Raw genomic sequence first — 16,745 nt, 5'->3', positions numbered from 1 at the left:
CGTGGAACCTTGCCTGTCATTTTGTTTGTTTGTTTGTTTGGTCTGGGTTTTTGTTGTTGTTGAGATGGAGTCTCGCTCTGTCGCCCAGGCTGGAGTGCAGTGGCTTGATCTTGGTTCAATGCAATCTCTGCCTCCCGGGTTCAAGCGATTCTCCTGCCTCAGCCTCCTGAGTAGCTGGGACTACAGGCGCCCACCACCATGCCCGGCTAATTTTTTGTATTTTAGTAGAGACGGGGTTTCACCATGTTAGCCAGGATGGTCTCCATCTCCTGACCTCATGATCTGCCCGCCTCAGCCTCCCAAAGTGCTGGGATTACAGGCGTGAGCCACCGTGCCCAACCTCGGTCTGGGGTCTTTTAGTCTTTCACTGTCAGGGACTTTGAGGAAGTGTATTAAACAGGACACTTTTGTTTTCAGAGTCTTACTCTTGGCTTCGCCCCACGAGCTATGTTTTTGTTTCTAAAACAAAAATAAGGTTTATCAAAACAAGATGATCCTTAAGGGTTTGGCTGAAAAAGAAATCTCTGTGCCGAGTGGAACAATGTCTGCGGAAGGGAAATTCTCACCGCCCCTCCACTCTGCACCAGACCTGCCACCAGCCTCACTCCCTGAAAATCTAGTCTGGGAATCAGAACAGATCCAGAACAAAATTGAACCATATTGTGCTAGGGGTCAAATGAATGATGCAAGCAAGAAATGTTGTAGGCATTGGTATGGCATGCAGGATTTGTGTTAGGGGTCAAATGAATGAGGCAAGCAAGAAATGTTGTAGGCATTGGTATGGCATGCAGGAGAAAACTAAGGCCTGCTAGTACCTGCTCAGAAAAGTTAGGAAACGACAGGAACAGAAACTGAGTTTCAATAGCAGCATCTCTGAACTGGCTTTTTGTATTCTCGGGTTGATTTTGCAGGCTGGTAGCAGTTCCCTGTCTAGAAGATACAATGGCCCCAGAGCCATCAGCTGCTTCCTGGGGGAAGTGGTGGTGGCTGGGGAGGGGGTTGTAATTCTGCTGCGGGCAAATTGCCAAGGACGGAGGGAGGGCTGTGTTCTCCTGACTGAAGATGGAAGTAAAGGAACATTCTAACTGGACAGAACCCTTCAATCCTAGCCCAGCTGATTTTCGAAAGCAGACCTATACCGACAGCCACCTGTGCCGTATGTGACCGCCTATATTAAGAAACAGTGGAAAAAACAGAAGTGAAAGAAGTAGAGACCTTCCCACAGTGCCAAGACATCCTTTAGGTCAGCTTTAGAAAGAAATCAGCTGTGAGCAAATAACACCTAGTGCAGTGCGTGGTCCTCAGCAGCTACTCAGTTAAAGTCTGTTAAACGGATCAAGGATAACTGAACTCAGGACTCTAAGGCATAAGCATGATATAATTAATTGCAGCTCTGGAAATCTGTAAGATTTCCTTGGGTTTCACCCCTGGCTGAGATGATTCCACAAGGGAGACTCCCTATTGCCTCCTGCAGCCCTGCCCTGAGCTGAGTCCCATCTGCAGGGCGTGAGGGCAGGAGGGGCTGCAGCATTTGCTGAGGATGAGTGAGCTCATGCCACAGCTTGGAGGAAGGAGGCATGAGCACAATCATGTTCCCGAGGGCAGGGCAGGGCAGGGCTGAAGCCCCCTCTCTCCATAGACGTGTCTTACTATGACAAGGGGCAAGTTTTTCCTCCACTTTTCCTTCCACTCCTAGGTTCAGGTCAACATGAGGGTGACCATCGCCAGGGTCAGTGTATTTGGTGGGAGACCAGGGACCATTTCTGGCAATGTGAGGCATCTCGTCTTTCAAATGCTCACTTCACAGCAGTTGCAAATGCCCTGAACCTTTGCAAGGGATGTTCTAAGAAAGGGAACAAATAAGGATGAGAGGAAACAACTATCAAATCCTCAGAGTCAGGTTCCATCAGAGATCGAAGCCCTCATGCGGGAGTGGCCCCCTGTCCACTGGCTTCCTCCGAAAATGGCACCAGGGGGGTCAGACACTCCATGGCTGGGCTGAGTGTCTTTCCAAGCACAAATTGCCAGCCTATGGAAGTGCAGGGCACATGAGAGAAGAGAGGATGTATTCAAGGACATAGAGTTCTTATTTATTTTTACTTTAGAGAACCGTCCACAATGCATTTCCACCCTGCTTTCCCTCTGTGGCTGCTACTGTAGCTCTTATTTACACCATCATCCTTTAAAACAAGGTGAAGTGGATGTGGGACTCAAAAGAATGAAATCATGCAGACTTGAGCACACCGTTGTTCAGCAGAGGTGCCCTTCCCAGCCTGCCTGGTGCTGTCAGAACCATGACTAGAGAGAGGGCCTCCCGCTGTCCTCAAGTCCTTCCTGGGAGGTGTCCATGTCTATTTCATTTGTGCTGATCCCTGAAGGAGACACAGAGGGCAATGGAGTAACTCTTGGTGCAAACGATGGGAATGCTTATTTCAACGTTTCAATGGAAGTCAGAATTTTCTGGTCAATTTGCAATATAATTTAACCTAATACAAGCCTGCTATTAGAATTAACTAGATAGAGAGAGGGATCGTGAGCAGGGAGATGGCCCATTTGATCAGCAGAGCTTCTTGAAACTTGGATATGGTAAGAGGGTTGTGTGTCACCCTGAGTGACAGAGGTGGCCCCACTTGGTATTGTGTAAAATCACTAGCTGATCGTGTATGGATGATGTCACCACTGACATGTACATATTCCTGTCGTCTCTTGCCTGCAAACTGATGGTGAGATATTCGTGGTAAAAATTATTTCTCATGCGTCTTTCATACCTAACAAAGTGTTGCATTGACTTTTGCTTATTTTGTGGATGTTTGCCAGTGAATCTTTGACCCAGAATTGGAAGCAGAACCGAGACAGGCTGGCTAGTCTCACCCAAACCACTGGTGTAGATTTGCACTGAGTGGAACATATCCACTAATTAGCCTACAGATAAAAATTCTTAGGAGATAAACTTCATTATGGAAAATTTCATTAAAGTTTTACAAATATTGAGAAGGGAAATAGTGGAGTGTAATCCTCCTGTATTCATCATCCAGTTTAACAATTGTCACCTCATACCCAATCATTTTTCATCTGTACTGTCCCCCACCGGGGTCGCTTTGAAGCAAATCCCAGACATGGCATCATTTTGTCCATAAATATTTCAGTATGCCTCTCTAAAATAGTAAAGCTCTTTACAAAATAACCTTCATATCAAAATAATGAACAATAATTACATAATGTTATCAGATAGTTATTGAATTTTCCAGTCTTGCTGATTATCTGATAAAGTTTTTTAAGAGTTTGTTTCAATTGGCACAATCAGGACTTCACCAGAGCAGGTAAAATCACTGCGATGATTCTTGTGTTCTGAAGTCTCTTCTAATCTCTACTGTTTCTCTTTCTCGCCACCTGTTTGGAATGTTGTGAGGTACATGGATGTGCTTTGGTCAAAGAATAGGCCGAGGCGGATATCCAGGCCTGCATGACTCAGTGAGTTTCGCATGCTAGCACATACCCCCACTTGTTATATAACCCGTTTGTGTAAGTTCGTACTTGACTCTGAGCCACTATTGTCTGGAAAAGGTGTGACTGTCCTGGTGACGCTGTACAGAGGCTCTTGGCTCTTGGGGCTCAGCCTGCCTCAACATGACTTAACATGGCGGGCACCCTGGTTCCCAGAGAGAGAACCGGAGCTGTCCGTCCTGCAGATGGATACAGCGGAGCCACAGCTCGGCTCGCGCTGGTGCCCAGAGAAAGTGAAGCTGCTGACCCTGAAGGCAAGGCAGAGCTGTCCGTGCAGCTGCAGATGTGGGGGCAGCAGGAGCTGAAGAGCCGGAGCAAACAGCTGAGATAAGAGCCGACAATGTGAGAGAAGCTGCTCATGAAAGAGCTAGTGTGAAAAAGTTGTTAATGAAAGCGGTTACTGAATAAAACCATATTCACCTGCCTACAGCCCCCCAGGTGTTCTTTCTGCTCATCCACTCACTCCCCTCGGACTGCAGCATGGGCTGGACCTGGACCCCAGGGATCTGAAAAATGTGTCTGTTAAAGAAATACAATGTTTGTCCTGTAGAACCTGAAATTTGCTAATTGCATTTGTGTGGGATCTTTGAACGTGTGTCTCTGTCCTCTGTATTTCTGGTAGTTAGATCTCGGGTTGCATGTCTTTGTCAAGAATGCTTCACAGATGCTGTGTGTACCTCAGCTGCAGGACCCTTATGCTTGGTTGTTGCCCATGATTACCATAGGTTATTTCATCAGAGGTGGCAAAATGGGGATTTTCTAATTTTTAAATCATTTTTTCCTTTATTTTGTTTGCTGGAATACTTCTATAAAGAGAAGCTTTCCCTCATCAACTATTTGATGATATAAGGTACGATTTATATAAAGTCAGATACATGCTGGATTCTTTTCCCTTACTGACCAATTTTTAAAACAAGTTGGTTTCCTAGTCTCCTCCAATCAGTGATTTTGATACAGAATGGCTGGGCTCCTGGCTAAACCCCCACCCTTGGGCCTGGAGCTGCAGCCCTAAGTGAAAACAGCTGACCCCATTTTCCACCCAAATGTTGCCTTTTTGGCCTGCCACGCCTCTATCCTGTGCCCATAAAAAGACTTCGGCTGGCAGAGCAACACAAGTGGCTGATGCAAGCAGTCAGGGATGCAAGCTGCTGAAGGTCGGGGATACAAGCGGCTGAGCATCAGAGACTGCAGATAGACGTGGCTAACTTCAGACGGTGCAGCTTCAGGGAAAGATCACCTTCTTCCCACACCACCCCCTTTCCAATTCCCCATTCTGCTAAGAGCCACATCTATTGACCAATAAAATCCTCCACAAACACTATGCTTCAATCTGTTCCTGTGACCTAATTCTTCCTGGACACCAGACAAGAACCTGGGTGCCGAGAGGGCAAGGGCTTGGCTGCTGCCGCAGGGCCTGCGCAGAGTCTGCTCCCATGAGAGAGGAGCGACCAGCTGTTTCCAGCATTTGTTCCTTCCAGTCCCAGCGCTCACCTGCTCACACACTCCCTCTCGCGAGGAGTGGCCAGCAGTGGGCTGAGTGAAATGAGCCACTCCAGTTCCCGCCTACAAAGGGTGTCAAGGTCAAGGGAGCAATCCTGTCTCAATTTGTTGTAGTCAATGTTGCTCTCGGTTTTGAGTATCGGTATGAAGAAATGGATTTAAACATAGGAATGTGTTTTGTTCCATTGCTATTTGTATTCTTACTGATGCTCAAGTGGTCACTTTCAGCAGGAGGCAGCCTTAGCGATGTAACATAAACAATGGCTTTATGTAGTGATGAAAGTTATGTGTGGTTGTGTAGACATCATCTATGATGACCTCATTCAGAAGGGCCCTCAGTGACAGCTTCTCATGTGTAAGGGACTGGCCAGATCCCATGCCACGAGGAACTTCTTTATGGCCTCATCACCTATTTGTCTGCTTCATTCACACAAGTGTGGTTCAGGTGAATGGATAAATGGATGGGTAAACTTCTGGAGGCCACCAGGCAAAAGTTACATTATGTCAACTGCTCCTGAATACATGTGGTATAACAACCATTTGTAGTCTTAATAAGACACTAAGCTGAGGCAGTGAGGTAGAAGTGGCAGGTAGGAAGACGGTAAAAATATGTGTTGAGGCCAGGCGCGGTGGCTCACGCCTGTAATCCCAGCACTTTAGGAGGCCGAGGCAGGCAGATCACTTGAGGTCAGGAGTTCGAGACCAGCCTGGCCAAGATGTTGAAACCCTGTCTCTATTAAAAATACAAAAATTAACTGGGTGTGTTGGTGGGCGCCTGTAATCCCAGCTGCTCAGAAGGCTGAGGCAGGAGAATCACTTGAACCTCAGAGGTGGAGGTTGCAGTAAGCCAAGATCACACCAGTGCACTCCACTCCAGCCTGGGTGACAGAGCGAGACTGTAAAAAAAAAATATATATATATATATGTGTGTGTGTGTGTGTGTGTGTGTGTGTATGTGTGTATATATGTGTGTGTGTGTGTGTATATATATATGTATGTATTGAGTGCCTGTTTTGTGTAAGTGGGGTTCTAGCCACTTAAGATATACCTGAACAAAACAAAGAGCCTTGCTCTCGTAGAACATGTGTTTCTACCTGGGGAGACCGTCAGTAAACCATCCACAAGATAAATATAGCAGATGCTGTTAGAAGCTGATGGCGCTGTGGTGTGTTGTGGAAAATAGAGAAAGTAGAGGGAAGTGAGAGGGATTGCGTACACTAGGATTATGATTTTACACAGAAGGGTCAGTGGTGTCATTTTAGCAAGGATCTGAGGGAGGTAAAGGAATAAGCTATGCAGAAGTGTGGGAGACGAATGCTCCGCGTACAGGAAATGACCAATGCCAAGGCCCGAGGGTGGCAGTGTATCTGCTTTGAGTTCTAGAAAAAGGGGTATATTGTACATTGCTCTTTGTGACTCACTTTTTGTCAAACATTATGCTTCTAAAATGAACCCGTATTTTGGAGTATAGCTATGGTTAATTAATTCTCATCATTGTATAGTATTCCATTATATAAATACACCACTATTTATTTAGTCAATTAACATTTGGGTGATGTCTAGTTGTTTTTGCTATTATAAATGCTGCTATGGGCCAGGCACAGTGGCTCATACCTGTAATCCCAACGATTTGGGAGGCTGAGGTAAGAGGATCAGTTGAGCCCAGGAGTTTGATATCAGCCTAGGCAACGGAGTGAGACCTCATCTCTACAAAAATATTTTTTTTTAAATTAACTGGGCATGGCGATGTGTACCTGTAGTCCCACCTACTTTGGAGGCTGAGGCAGGAGGATCGCTTGAGCCTTGGAGCTTGTGGCTGCAGTGAGCTATGATCGTGCCACTGACTCCAGCCTGGGTGATAGAGTGTGACTTTGTCTCAAAACAACAACAATAATAATAACAATAACTGAAATGTACTCTGTGAACATGAATAACTACAGTCATTTTCACTGGCCAAAGAGAAGGGGACAGGTGTAGGCTGAGTTCATGCCCAGGAAAACTAAGTGGCACTGCAGTTTCAAGAAAACTGCACAGAAGCTGAATGAAGGGACAGTGGAAAGGATGCTGAATGATCATGAGACACACACTGATACAGCAGCTGCTATAGCAACTTATTTATGTTGGGAGTGGCTATTGATTTCAGCAAAACAATGCCACTTGTCCATAACTGTAATTTTGACAACTTAATTTTCATTGGTTTTGTAACTTTGTCCTTAATTTTTAAATCAGTTTTTGTTTTATAGTTATAAAAGAACTACCCACAAAAGAACATTATTATAAAAATAGTAAAGTCCACACCCATTTAAGAATCTTTCTTTTTGGTCGGGCGCAAGTGCTCACGCCTGTAATGCCAGCACTTTGGGAGGCCGAGGCGGGCGGATCACGAGGTCAGGAGTTCGAGACCAGCCTGGTCAATATGGTGAAACCCCATCTCTACTAAAAATACAAAAATTAGCCAGGCATGGTGTCAGGTGCCTGTAGTCCCAGCTACTTGGGAGGCTGAGGCAGCAGAATCACCTGAACCCAGGAGGTGGAGGTTGCAGTAAGCCAAGATCACACCACTGCACTCCAGCCTGGGTGACAGAAACAGAGTGAGACTCTGTCTCAAAAAAAAAAAAAAAAGATTTTTTTTTTTTTAAAGTTAGAAGAACCATTACTGTAGATTGAGAGAAAGTAATGAGATGTTTTTGGTAACTTACCCAACATCCATCACCTCTCTGTCTTACTCCATTTGTGCTGCTAGAACAAAATACCTAAGACTGGGTAATTTGTAAACAATAGAAATTTATTGCTTACAGTTCTGGAAGTTGGGAAACCCAAGGTCAAGGTGCCAGCAGATCTGGTGTCTGGTGAGAGCTACTACTTGCTCTGTCTTCACATGATCAAAGGGGCAAACACTCCCTCGGCTCTCCTTAAGAAGGGCACTAACTCCCATGCATGAGGGTGAAGCTGTTATGACCTAATCATCTCCTGAAGTCCCACCTCTGAATACTGTTGCATTGTGGGTTAGGTTTCAACACATACGTTTTGGAGGGACACAAACATTTAGACCATGACACTCTCCTTTTCTGCTTCCTAATACAGCCTTGATTTTGTTTAGCTATTTCATCTTCCCTGTGCAGCCTCAGGTTTAGGGGAGACTGCCTCATCCACTCTTCAAGCTCCCGATGGGCCCCAGCCAATTGTGGCCAGCTCATATAACTTGCCAGTGGTTGGTTTAAACATGAGCCTATGATGTGATTTTGTCCAACAAGACCCAAGGGATAGGCTGCTGGGGTGTTCCTAGGAAAGATTTCTTCACTTTTAACAAGAGATACAAAGAAATGTCAACCCCTATCTTGTTTCTGTGAAACCGTTGTGTCTGGACGTGTCACTTAAAACTCCTTCAGCTACCTTGTAAGCACAGGGAGAAGTTGGAATGCAGAGTGGGGGAAGGCGGGGTGGGTGAGCAGGGCGAAGGAGCAGAAAGGTGAAAATGATCCTGAGTTCTGACTTACACAGGCATGAGCCCTGGAGAGCCTTATCTCCTGACTTTTTTTTCAGGAAATGGTCGGCTTCCCCTGACCTTTGCTCCATTGAAGGCGAGTTTCCATTACTTGTAGTTCAACGCGTCCTAACTGGCACAGGGTCCTGTAGGGTCTACTCGGGGATGTGCCCTGGGCTCCTGGCCCACTTCCCACTGCAGGCTTCAGCTCCTGCAGGCTCATTATCCCAGCACCTGGCACAGGCCTGGCAGCCAGTGGATATTTAGTAAATAGCTGCGGACGAGGGATGCATACTAGATTGTAAGTAAAGGGCCCTAACCTGTTGGCCATACACATGAGATGGGCACATGAGACCTCTGCGGTGCCCCTTTCGGAGGCAGCAAAGATACTGGGTGTCTGCGTTCTCAAGCGGCACCAGTCTAAAGAAAGCTGCAGCTCAACATAAGTTACTAAACACTGGAAGCCAACCGAGTAGAGGCCCAACACTGAATGGCAAATAGCATAATGAAGAGCAAATTAGAACGATTAATAGAAATGCAATCAGAAGCTCTGCAGGAATAATGGAGAATAATAGATCATAAATGAAGTATGGGATTGGCTCGACTGTGTATTTCCAGCCCAGCAGGCAGCATGCTATATTCACGCTTCACAGCGACAATAGCAGAGCAAATAGATGTGATTTTACAAAACAATGGACCTAACTAAGCACGCATATTTAGTGCTCTTCAAAAAGGAGGAGGGAGCCACAGCTGACTAAAACAATTTGATCTTCTCTCCATTGCCAGCTGGAGATTTCAGAATGAAGCAAAAATGAATTTTTATCTTTTTCACGTTAACTTTGTAAAAATTGCTTTTATTCCCCAGGTGGGGTGGGAATCTTAACAGAAGACGTAACAGCTCTAGATATAGTGTGCAATTGTAAGATCTGCTTAGTCAGTTTCATCACGTAGTAAGCATGCAATTGATATTATTTCCTTTTCAGATAAAGTATGAAAAGAAAATGTATGGAAGTCTAATTCATAGGCACTGTGGCTTTGCAACCATAAATAAAACTCTAGTAGGGCACAGAGATAACAAAACCAAACACACAGAATCTAGGCCTTCATACAGGCTCTGGAATGAACTCTGCCAAGAAGAAAAAACCAAGCACTACCTTCTCCCAAGAGTGGTTCTTTTTTATTTAAAAATAAATGATGTAAGCGTTTGTTCAATATAGATTTTGAGACCTGCAGGAAAGACAGGCAGGAAACCTGGGGGACGGTGGGCCCCCCAGTCTGAAGATCATTTCTCGTGCTCCTGACTAGATCACCTCTGCTCTGCTGGGAGGCAGGTCCTGCCCTGGCTACGGAGCAGGTCCGGAGGGCTCCTCACTGGAGGAAGAATATCACGGCTGGCCAGAATTCTGATCTCTGGAAGCCTGATGCCTGAAAATTATACCCCAGGAACTCACTGATTTTGTGAGTTGCCTGGTTGGTTGGAAAAAATTATTTGACTCTGGTTGACAGAAAGTACCAGTGAGAAGTGAAACCAGCTGGGCTTCTGGGTCAGGTGGGGACTTGGAGAACTTTTCTGTCTAGCTACAGGGTTGTAAATGCACCAATCAGCGCTCTGTATCTAGCTGGAGGATTGAAAATGCACCAATCAGAATTCTGTAAAAATGGACCAATCAGCACTCTGTAAAATGGACCACTCAGCTCTCTGTAAAATGGACCAATCAGCAGGACTGGGCGATGCCAAATAAGGAAATAAAAGCTGGTCACCGGAGCCAGCGGTGGTAACCCGCTGGGGTCCCCTTTCCAGCTGTGGAATCTTTGTTCTTTCACTCTTAGCAATAAATCTTGCTGCTGCTGACTATTTGGGTGTGCACCACCTGTAAGAGCTATAACACTCACTGAGAAGGTCCCCGGCTTAATTCTTGAAGTCAGCCAGACCGAGGAGACCCACCAGAAGGAGCCAACTCCAGACACACCAGGATTAGGAGACCAGGCTGCCAGCTTGGGCCTGTGCTTGGTTCCACCAGTTGCGTGATTTTAGACAAGTTGCTTAAACTCTCTGAGCTTTAAATATCTATATGTAAACTGGGATTAATAAATAATACATCTTAGGGGGTGTTGAGAAGATTAAATGAGTTAATACTGATTGTACAGCACTTAGCATAATGCTCAGCACGTAGCATGTACTTACGACTTCACCTGTCATTCTTTTAGCTCTGTTTTACGGCAAATCCAAGAAGCATTCTAGTTTAAGAGTGTCAGAGCCACACGGATATTTACACCTCCATCAGGGCTATAGACCTCATGGCACAGTTGGTCTACACAGAAGTGGATGGAAGGGGATGTCTGTGCCTTACTCTCTTTAAGATCTATCATTTTACTGCCTAGAGATAAAATGAGACAAACCACAGAAGAAAATGTCAACTCTTGCTTATGGGCTAGGAAAGTTAGGTCACAGAACCCCTCCCCAAGACTGGCCTAAAATAGACAAGGTTCATTTGTCTCACAAAAGGAGTCTCTAGGAGGACAGGCCAGAACTTTTGCAGCTGCTCCAAAACGCCTCAGGGACTGAGTCTCACTGTGTGTTTTCCTCTTCTCATCTTGAGCTGATTGGATTTCCTTTCAATATTTTTTCTCTCACAGTCACAAGATAGCTGCTGTTCTGCCAATAGTCACAACTGCATTCCAGGCAGAAAGAAATGGAGAGTATACAGCGGAAAAAGAAAGTGCTTTCCTATAGAAGGGTATTGCCCTTCTTTTTCGGGGAGGGACAGCCACTCTAGGGATTTCCACCTGCATCTTACTAGATAGAACTGTCGTATTCTCCCCCATCCCCACCAGCCCCTGGCTGCAAGAGTCTGAGAAATGGAGGATTTTGGTTTCTCAGCTTCTAGAGCAAAGAAAGGCAAAGGGGGGAAAGGGTGGGAGTGATTTTAGGGATACAATCTACAGAAGTGACCATACATGACAATGCCACAGAGGAATAGTCCTGCCTAGATTTGATTTTTGAATCACTAAAACATTGCTTAACCTTCTACCACAAAGAACTTTCTGGGTGGAAGTGGTTTCTGTCCTAGAAAATGGGCTAATAGTGTTGTCTTCGGGAGCCCTGCATGGAATCCTGACATGGGAGAAAATATTTCCTCTTGCAATTGTATTCCGCAGCAAAAGATTAGGCTTCAAATACATATTCCCTTGAAACGGACAATACAGGAAGTTAAATTTAGACACGATAGAGTAACTTATAGGGCAGAAAATGTCCTGAGACAGGTATTTAGCGAGCAGAGCTGCACTGAGAACAGGTGTGGAGGCAGGTACGGCCTTAACAGCAAAATCTGCTGCTCCACAATGTTGCCCAACCAGGGCATTTTTGTCAACTCGGCGCTAATGTAGATTTATTTTAGGAAACTAAAGATGGTCATTTATCACAAAAAGTAGGTTAAAAACAAAAGAAGCCCTTTGTTCAAACCAAGTCTTCCAGGTCACCCTGGTGTATCTAACAGCTAAGGGCCTGGCTGTCGTGGCTGCCGTAGGGAGAGGGCTGGGGCCTTGTCTACTCCCTCTCCCCTGCCTTCCACATCAACTCTGGGTTCTGGATGTTTCTGTCTTTTGGGGTTGGCATCAGTAGTGAGTACAGCTTATGTGCAGGTACAAAGTGTTTTAAAAGATTTCTTTTTTCCAACTGTTTTTCACAAGAACTATTTCTTTATTTTTTTTGTAAGAGAGCCTTGCCCTGTCGCCTAGGCTGGAGTGCAGTGGTGTGATCTCGGCTCACTGCAACCTCCGCCTTCTGGGATCAAGTGATTCTCCTGTCTCAGCCTCCTGAGTAGCTGGGATTGCAGGCACATGCCACCACGCCTGGTTAATTTTTGTATTTTTAGTAGAGACAGGGTTTTGCCACGTTGGCCAGGCTGGTTTGGAACTCCTGACCTCAAGTGATCCGCCCACCTTAGCCTCCCAAAGTGCTGGGATTACAAGCCTGAGCCACTGTGCCCAGCCCACAAGAACTATTTTTATTGTCAGTGAGTGGAAGAAGTGATGAGTGATTTACTTGTGTTTCCCTGGGGTCACAGGGTCCAGAGTGATGTGCTGCAGGACTTAGAACTCACAGGCTGCAAACTTGTTGCCTTCCCTCTGAAACAGACCCCAAATTTGGTGCACATGTGCATCAGTGAGTGCTTCCTCAAAATGCAGATTTGGGGCCTAACTCTGGCTATTTGGCTTCAAAATTCTTGGATGGGGCCTGGAAATCTATATCTTCCACAAGGAGCCCGGGTGGCCTTTACTGATGTGGGACAGAAACCACACTTTTGAGAAACCTTGTTCTCTAGCCTGGTGTCTTAGCCCATCTGTGCTACTATAACAAAATATCTGAGACTGGGTAATTTACAAATAATAGAAATTTACTTCTCCCAGTTCTGGAAGCTGGGAAGCCCAAGATCATGGCACCAGCAGATTCGATGCCTGATGAGGGCTGCTCTCGGCTTCCAAGGTGGCGCTTTGTTGCTGTGTCCTCACATAGTGGAAGAAGGAGAGGCCAAAGGGTATGGGAAGGGTGAATTCTCTCCCCTAAGCTAGTGTGCCTCTTTCACCATGTGAAGACATAGCAAGAATGTGTGAGTAGCCCTCACCGGACACCAGATCCACTGGCACCTTGATCTTGGACTTCTAGCCTCCAGAACTGGGGGAGATAAATGTCTGTTGTTTAGAAGCCACCCAGTCTACGGTGCTCTGTTATATGGTGTGGGTGGACTAAGATGCTCACATGGCAAAGTGGCTTGCACTAGTCAGGCACAGCTAGAAAAGCAGAGCTGGGATTCAGACTCATGCCTTGTTCCAAAACCAGAACCGTGACCCCTTGTTTAGATGGCTTGTGGACTACTCATTGTACTGAGAGTACCACTTTACTTCCAGATTCTGCCCTATATTTTCACTAAGTGAATACAATCTCAAGCATAACTTCTAGAATTCAGCATTGCTTCCTTGTATTTCCAGTTGCCCCAGACTAAATTTATGGGTCCCAATGAAGTCCAGATGAAGAGGAGTGTCAGTGGAAGAATAACAAGGTTCATAAATTCGGAAAGGAGAGCTTCGTTTCTTATAAAGGGTCGCAGCCTGCCAGGTGGCCATTCTGACAGGCAGAAAGCGTAGCCTCCGGCCAGAATCCAGAAACAGACACTTCAAGGGTGGGAAGAATAAGGAAGTTATGCTGAGCATCGTGGCCAAATATACATATTCAATAAGCTACAGGAAGATCATAAATATTTACGAGCTAGGTAACCTGCACATGTGCAACCGGTCACTATGCCTCTCCACATTCAAAAAATGGCAGCGTCAACATGATGGGTGGAGTATTTGCCCTCTGGCATCAAAAGACGAAGAGGGGACACAAAATCCCTCTCTGTGCATCCTCTGTAGACCAGCCGGAACCACTCTGTGGTTGGCGGTCTCTTCTCTGGAAGGAACACTGATGGGCTATTCCGTCCAAACTTCAAAAGAGGTGCAGAGGTATGCGGTTCGTTGATATCTGGGTGGTCTTTCAGAAGGGCTGGTTAACCACCTAAGGGCGGTTAGCAGGGGCGTGACTGACCTCCCAACTGTCATGGTGGGGAACTCAGTTTTCATTTCCCTGGGATACCCCTGGCCAAGAGGGGATTGGTTCAGTTGGTTGAGAGGCACAGGATTTCATTTTCATTTTTCACGGTGTTAGTGTGGAAAAAACACACAAGCTCAAAGTGCTTTCTCCTATTTTCTCACTCAACAGCACAACGATCGACGCAGATGAAGACTTCTGTGAACAAATGCGGGAGATTTCTCCCCAGCTGCAAACAAGCAAGCAGTTCTTCAGGGGCCAGACACCAGCTGGGTGTTCTCTAATTCAACTAGGATGCTGTCTACCTGGAGATAGTGTGGGATCTCACGGGCTGTCTCCAAGGCCGCCCTCCTTATCCCCAATCACTAGTCACAATTCTGGGCGTCCAGAACTTCTGACCTGTTAGCTTCAAGTTGGGGTTCCCACAATCCCCTCTCTGGGTTTGATTAATTTGCTAGAGTGGCCCACAGGACTCAGAGAAATGCCTTTACCAGTTTACTCAAAGGACGTTACAAAGGATACAGAAGAAGAGATGTGTAGGGCAAGATATGGGGGAAGGGGTTTGCTACCCTCCAGGAACCTCTACCTGATGAGCTACCTGGAAGCTCTCCAAATTCTGTTCCTTTGGACCTTTTATGGATGCTTCATTATGTAGGCATGATTGATAAAACCATTGGCCTTTGGTAATCAGCTTAACCTCCAGCTCCCTCCACTCCTTGGACATTGAGGGTTGGAGCTGGAAGTGCTGATCCTGCCTTGGTCTTTCTGGAGAACAGTCCCATCCTTAAACTGTCTGGGAGCCCAGCCATCAGTCAATTATTAGCATATGAAAAGACATCATAAAAGTCAATTATAGAAAGACATTTGGAGATTCCACGGATTTTAGGAGTTGTATGCCAGGCAACAGGGGATGAAGAACAAATATATATTTCACAATATCTCCCCTTGAGATGAGATTGAGAAATAAAATAAATTAGAAAACAGATTTTATACCAGCATAATCAAAATAAATCTTTGCCAAATTCAGACACAACTCAAATGTCCACTGACCTTAAAAACAATGACAACAAAACCAACAACAACTGTAAGATCTTCCACTTTCATGGCCAGGATGGGTGGACCGCAGTGGAAGCCGGGGTGTGGATGCCATGAGCCCGTCGGAGAACAGAATTTAGGAAGGAAGCAGCTTCTGGAATGTACTGCAGGTCTCAGTAGGCTGTGAGTCTCGTGAGACCAATCTACCTTCACTGGGCTTGTTGGCAGCTTGGCCTCGTGCCCCTGGACACATGTGAGGTGAAGATGGCAAAGAGATTCACATGCTAAGAAGCCACCGTGGCCAGGCCGGCCTGTGCTGGAGTTTAGTGTCTGTCATGTCGGGGTGTGGCACCTTTGCTTGCAAGCTAGCCTTTATATACCCCTGTATTTCATTGTTTGCTTTTGTTTTTTCCTTTAGTTGCCTAGTAAACATTTCTACTAGAAAACCTCACCTCAGAAGAACTAAGAGGAAAAGCAGTGTCCACACCCAGGCCAGCCTCGCCAAGAAGGGCAGAGGTTCCCCTCGAGGATGGTCTTGATCGACGTGGCCACAGCTCCTGCTCCAGCTAGCACTCAGAGGAGTCTGCTGGGGCCCCAGGGAACACGGGGGGCAGTCGTGCACCCTCAGTGATGGCTGCTCTGTAGACAGAGCCCCAGGACTTCTCTCCCTCCTTCTTCAGCTCTCTGCCCTGTTGCTCTGCACAGTCACAGCACTTGTCACTTACATGTCTGTTTACCCGACTCCGTGCCAGCCTGTCATTGTTATTTTGGTATCCCCAGCGCCTGTGTGGTGTGTAATATGTAATGAAGGTTCTCGCATGAAACCAAATGGTGGGCATTGAAGTAGGGGAGAGGCTGCATGAGCAAAAGGACCATTACCCTCTCTCTTCTACCGACTGGGAGGCCAACAACTTGAGGAGATGGGCTGCCCAGTGATGGGAGGACAGCATGGTGCAGCCTCCCTGGAGAGCTTCCGTAGGCCTCAGGCTGCTGTGAGGGAGCTTAGGGTGATTAGCTGTTAAACTGTTGCTCTTTTGAAAAAGTTGAAAGAGCACTGTGAACTCTGTGCTCAAGTGCATTTGACTCAGGAGATCTTTAAGGGGGGTGAGTTTGGGGAATGCTTGCTCTGGGAGAGAATTTGGGGTGCAACTCCATGCGTGTCTGTGGGTCTCTCCACAAGATGGCACTCGTCTCTTGTTCTTAGCTCCTGCTAATGAAGTTTGTAATTTTTAAATCTGCAGAGCAATGAGGATGACTTCCATTTCCTGTATGGGCAACTTACATGTTTTATTTCCCTGGGAACCTGGGCCATGGTGAAGTACATGATTAGGTACTGAAGTCTGGTGAGCCCTAGGGGGCACAACGTGGTTGCACATCCTGCAAAACCGGGCTCCCTAAGTTAGTTTAAGCACAGGCATTTGGAGTGGTCGCTAGGGTGACCTGTTTGAGTAACTTGCCCTATTCGATGCTGGCCTCGGCTAGTGGGACTGCTGCCATGATGATGATGATGATGATGATGATGATGATGATTATTATTATTATTTTGAGACGGAGTCTCACTCTGTCACCCAGGCTGGAGTGCAGTGGTACAATCTCAGCTCACTGCAAGCTCCGTCTCCCAGGTTCACGCCATTC

General features: G+C 46.3%; 1 long non-coding RNA gene across 1 annotated transcript in view; it reads right to left on the bottom strand.

Moving 5' to 3' along the window:
- Positions 1–2,258: 2,258 nt before the first annotated feature.
- The window catches only part of LOC110740467, a 30,866-nt gene continuing 16,379 nt past the window's right edge, over positions 2,259–16,745 (bottom strand). The window contains exon 3 of the long non-coding RNA XR_002521400.2: positions 2,259–2,372. This is a non-coding gene — a long non-coding RNA (uncharacterized LOC110740467). The remainder of the gene's footprint in view (positions 2,373–16,745) is intronic.

This window comes from Papio anubis, chromosome 6 (assembly GCF_008728515.1).
Source record: "Papio anubis isolate 15944 chromosome 6, Panubis1.0, whole genome shotgun sequence".
Lineage (NCBI taxonomy): Eukaryota > Metazoa > Chordata > Mammalia > Primates > Cercopithecidae > Papio > Papio anubis.
Note: the sequence above shows the minus strand (reverse complement) of the source record. Positions and strands in the feature narration are given on the sequence as shown.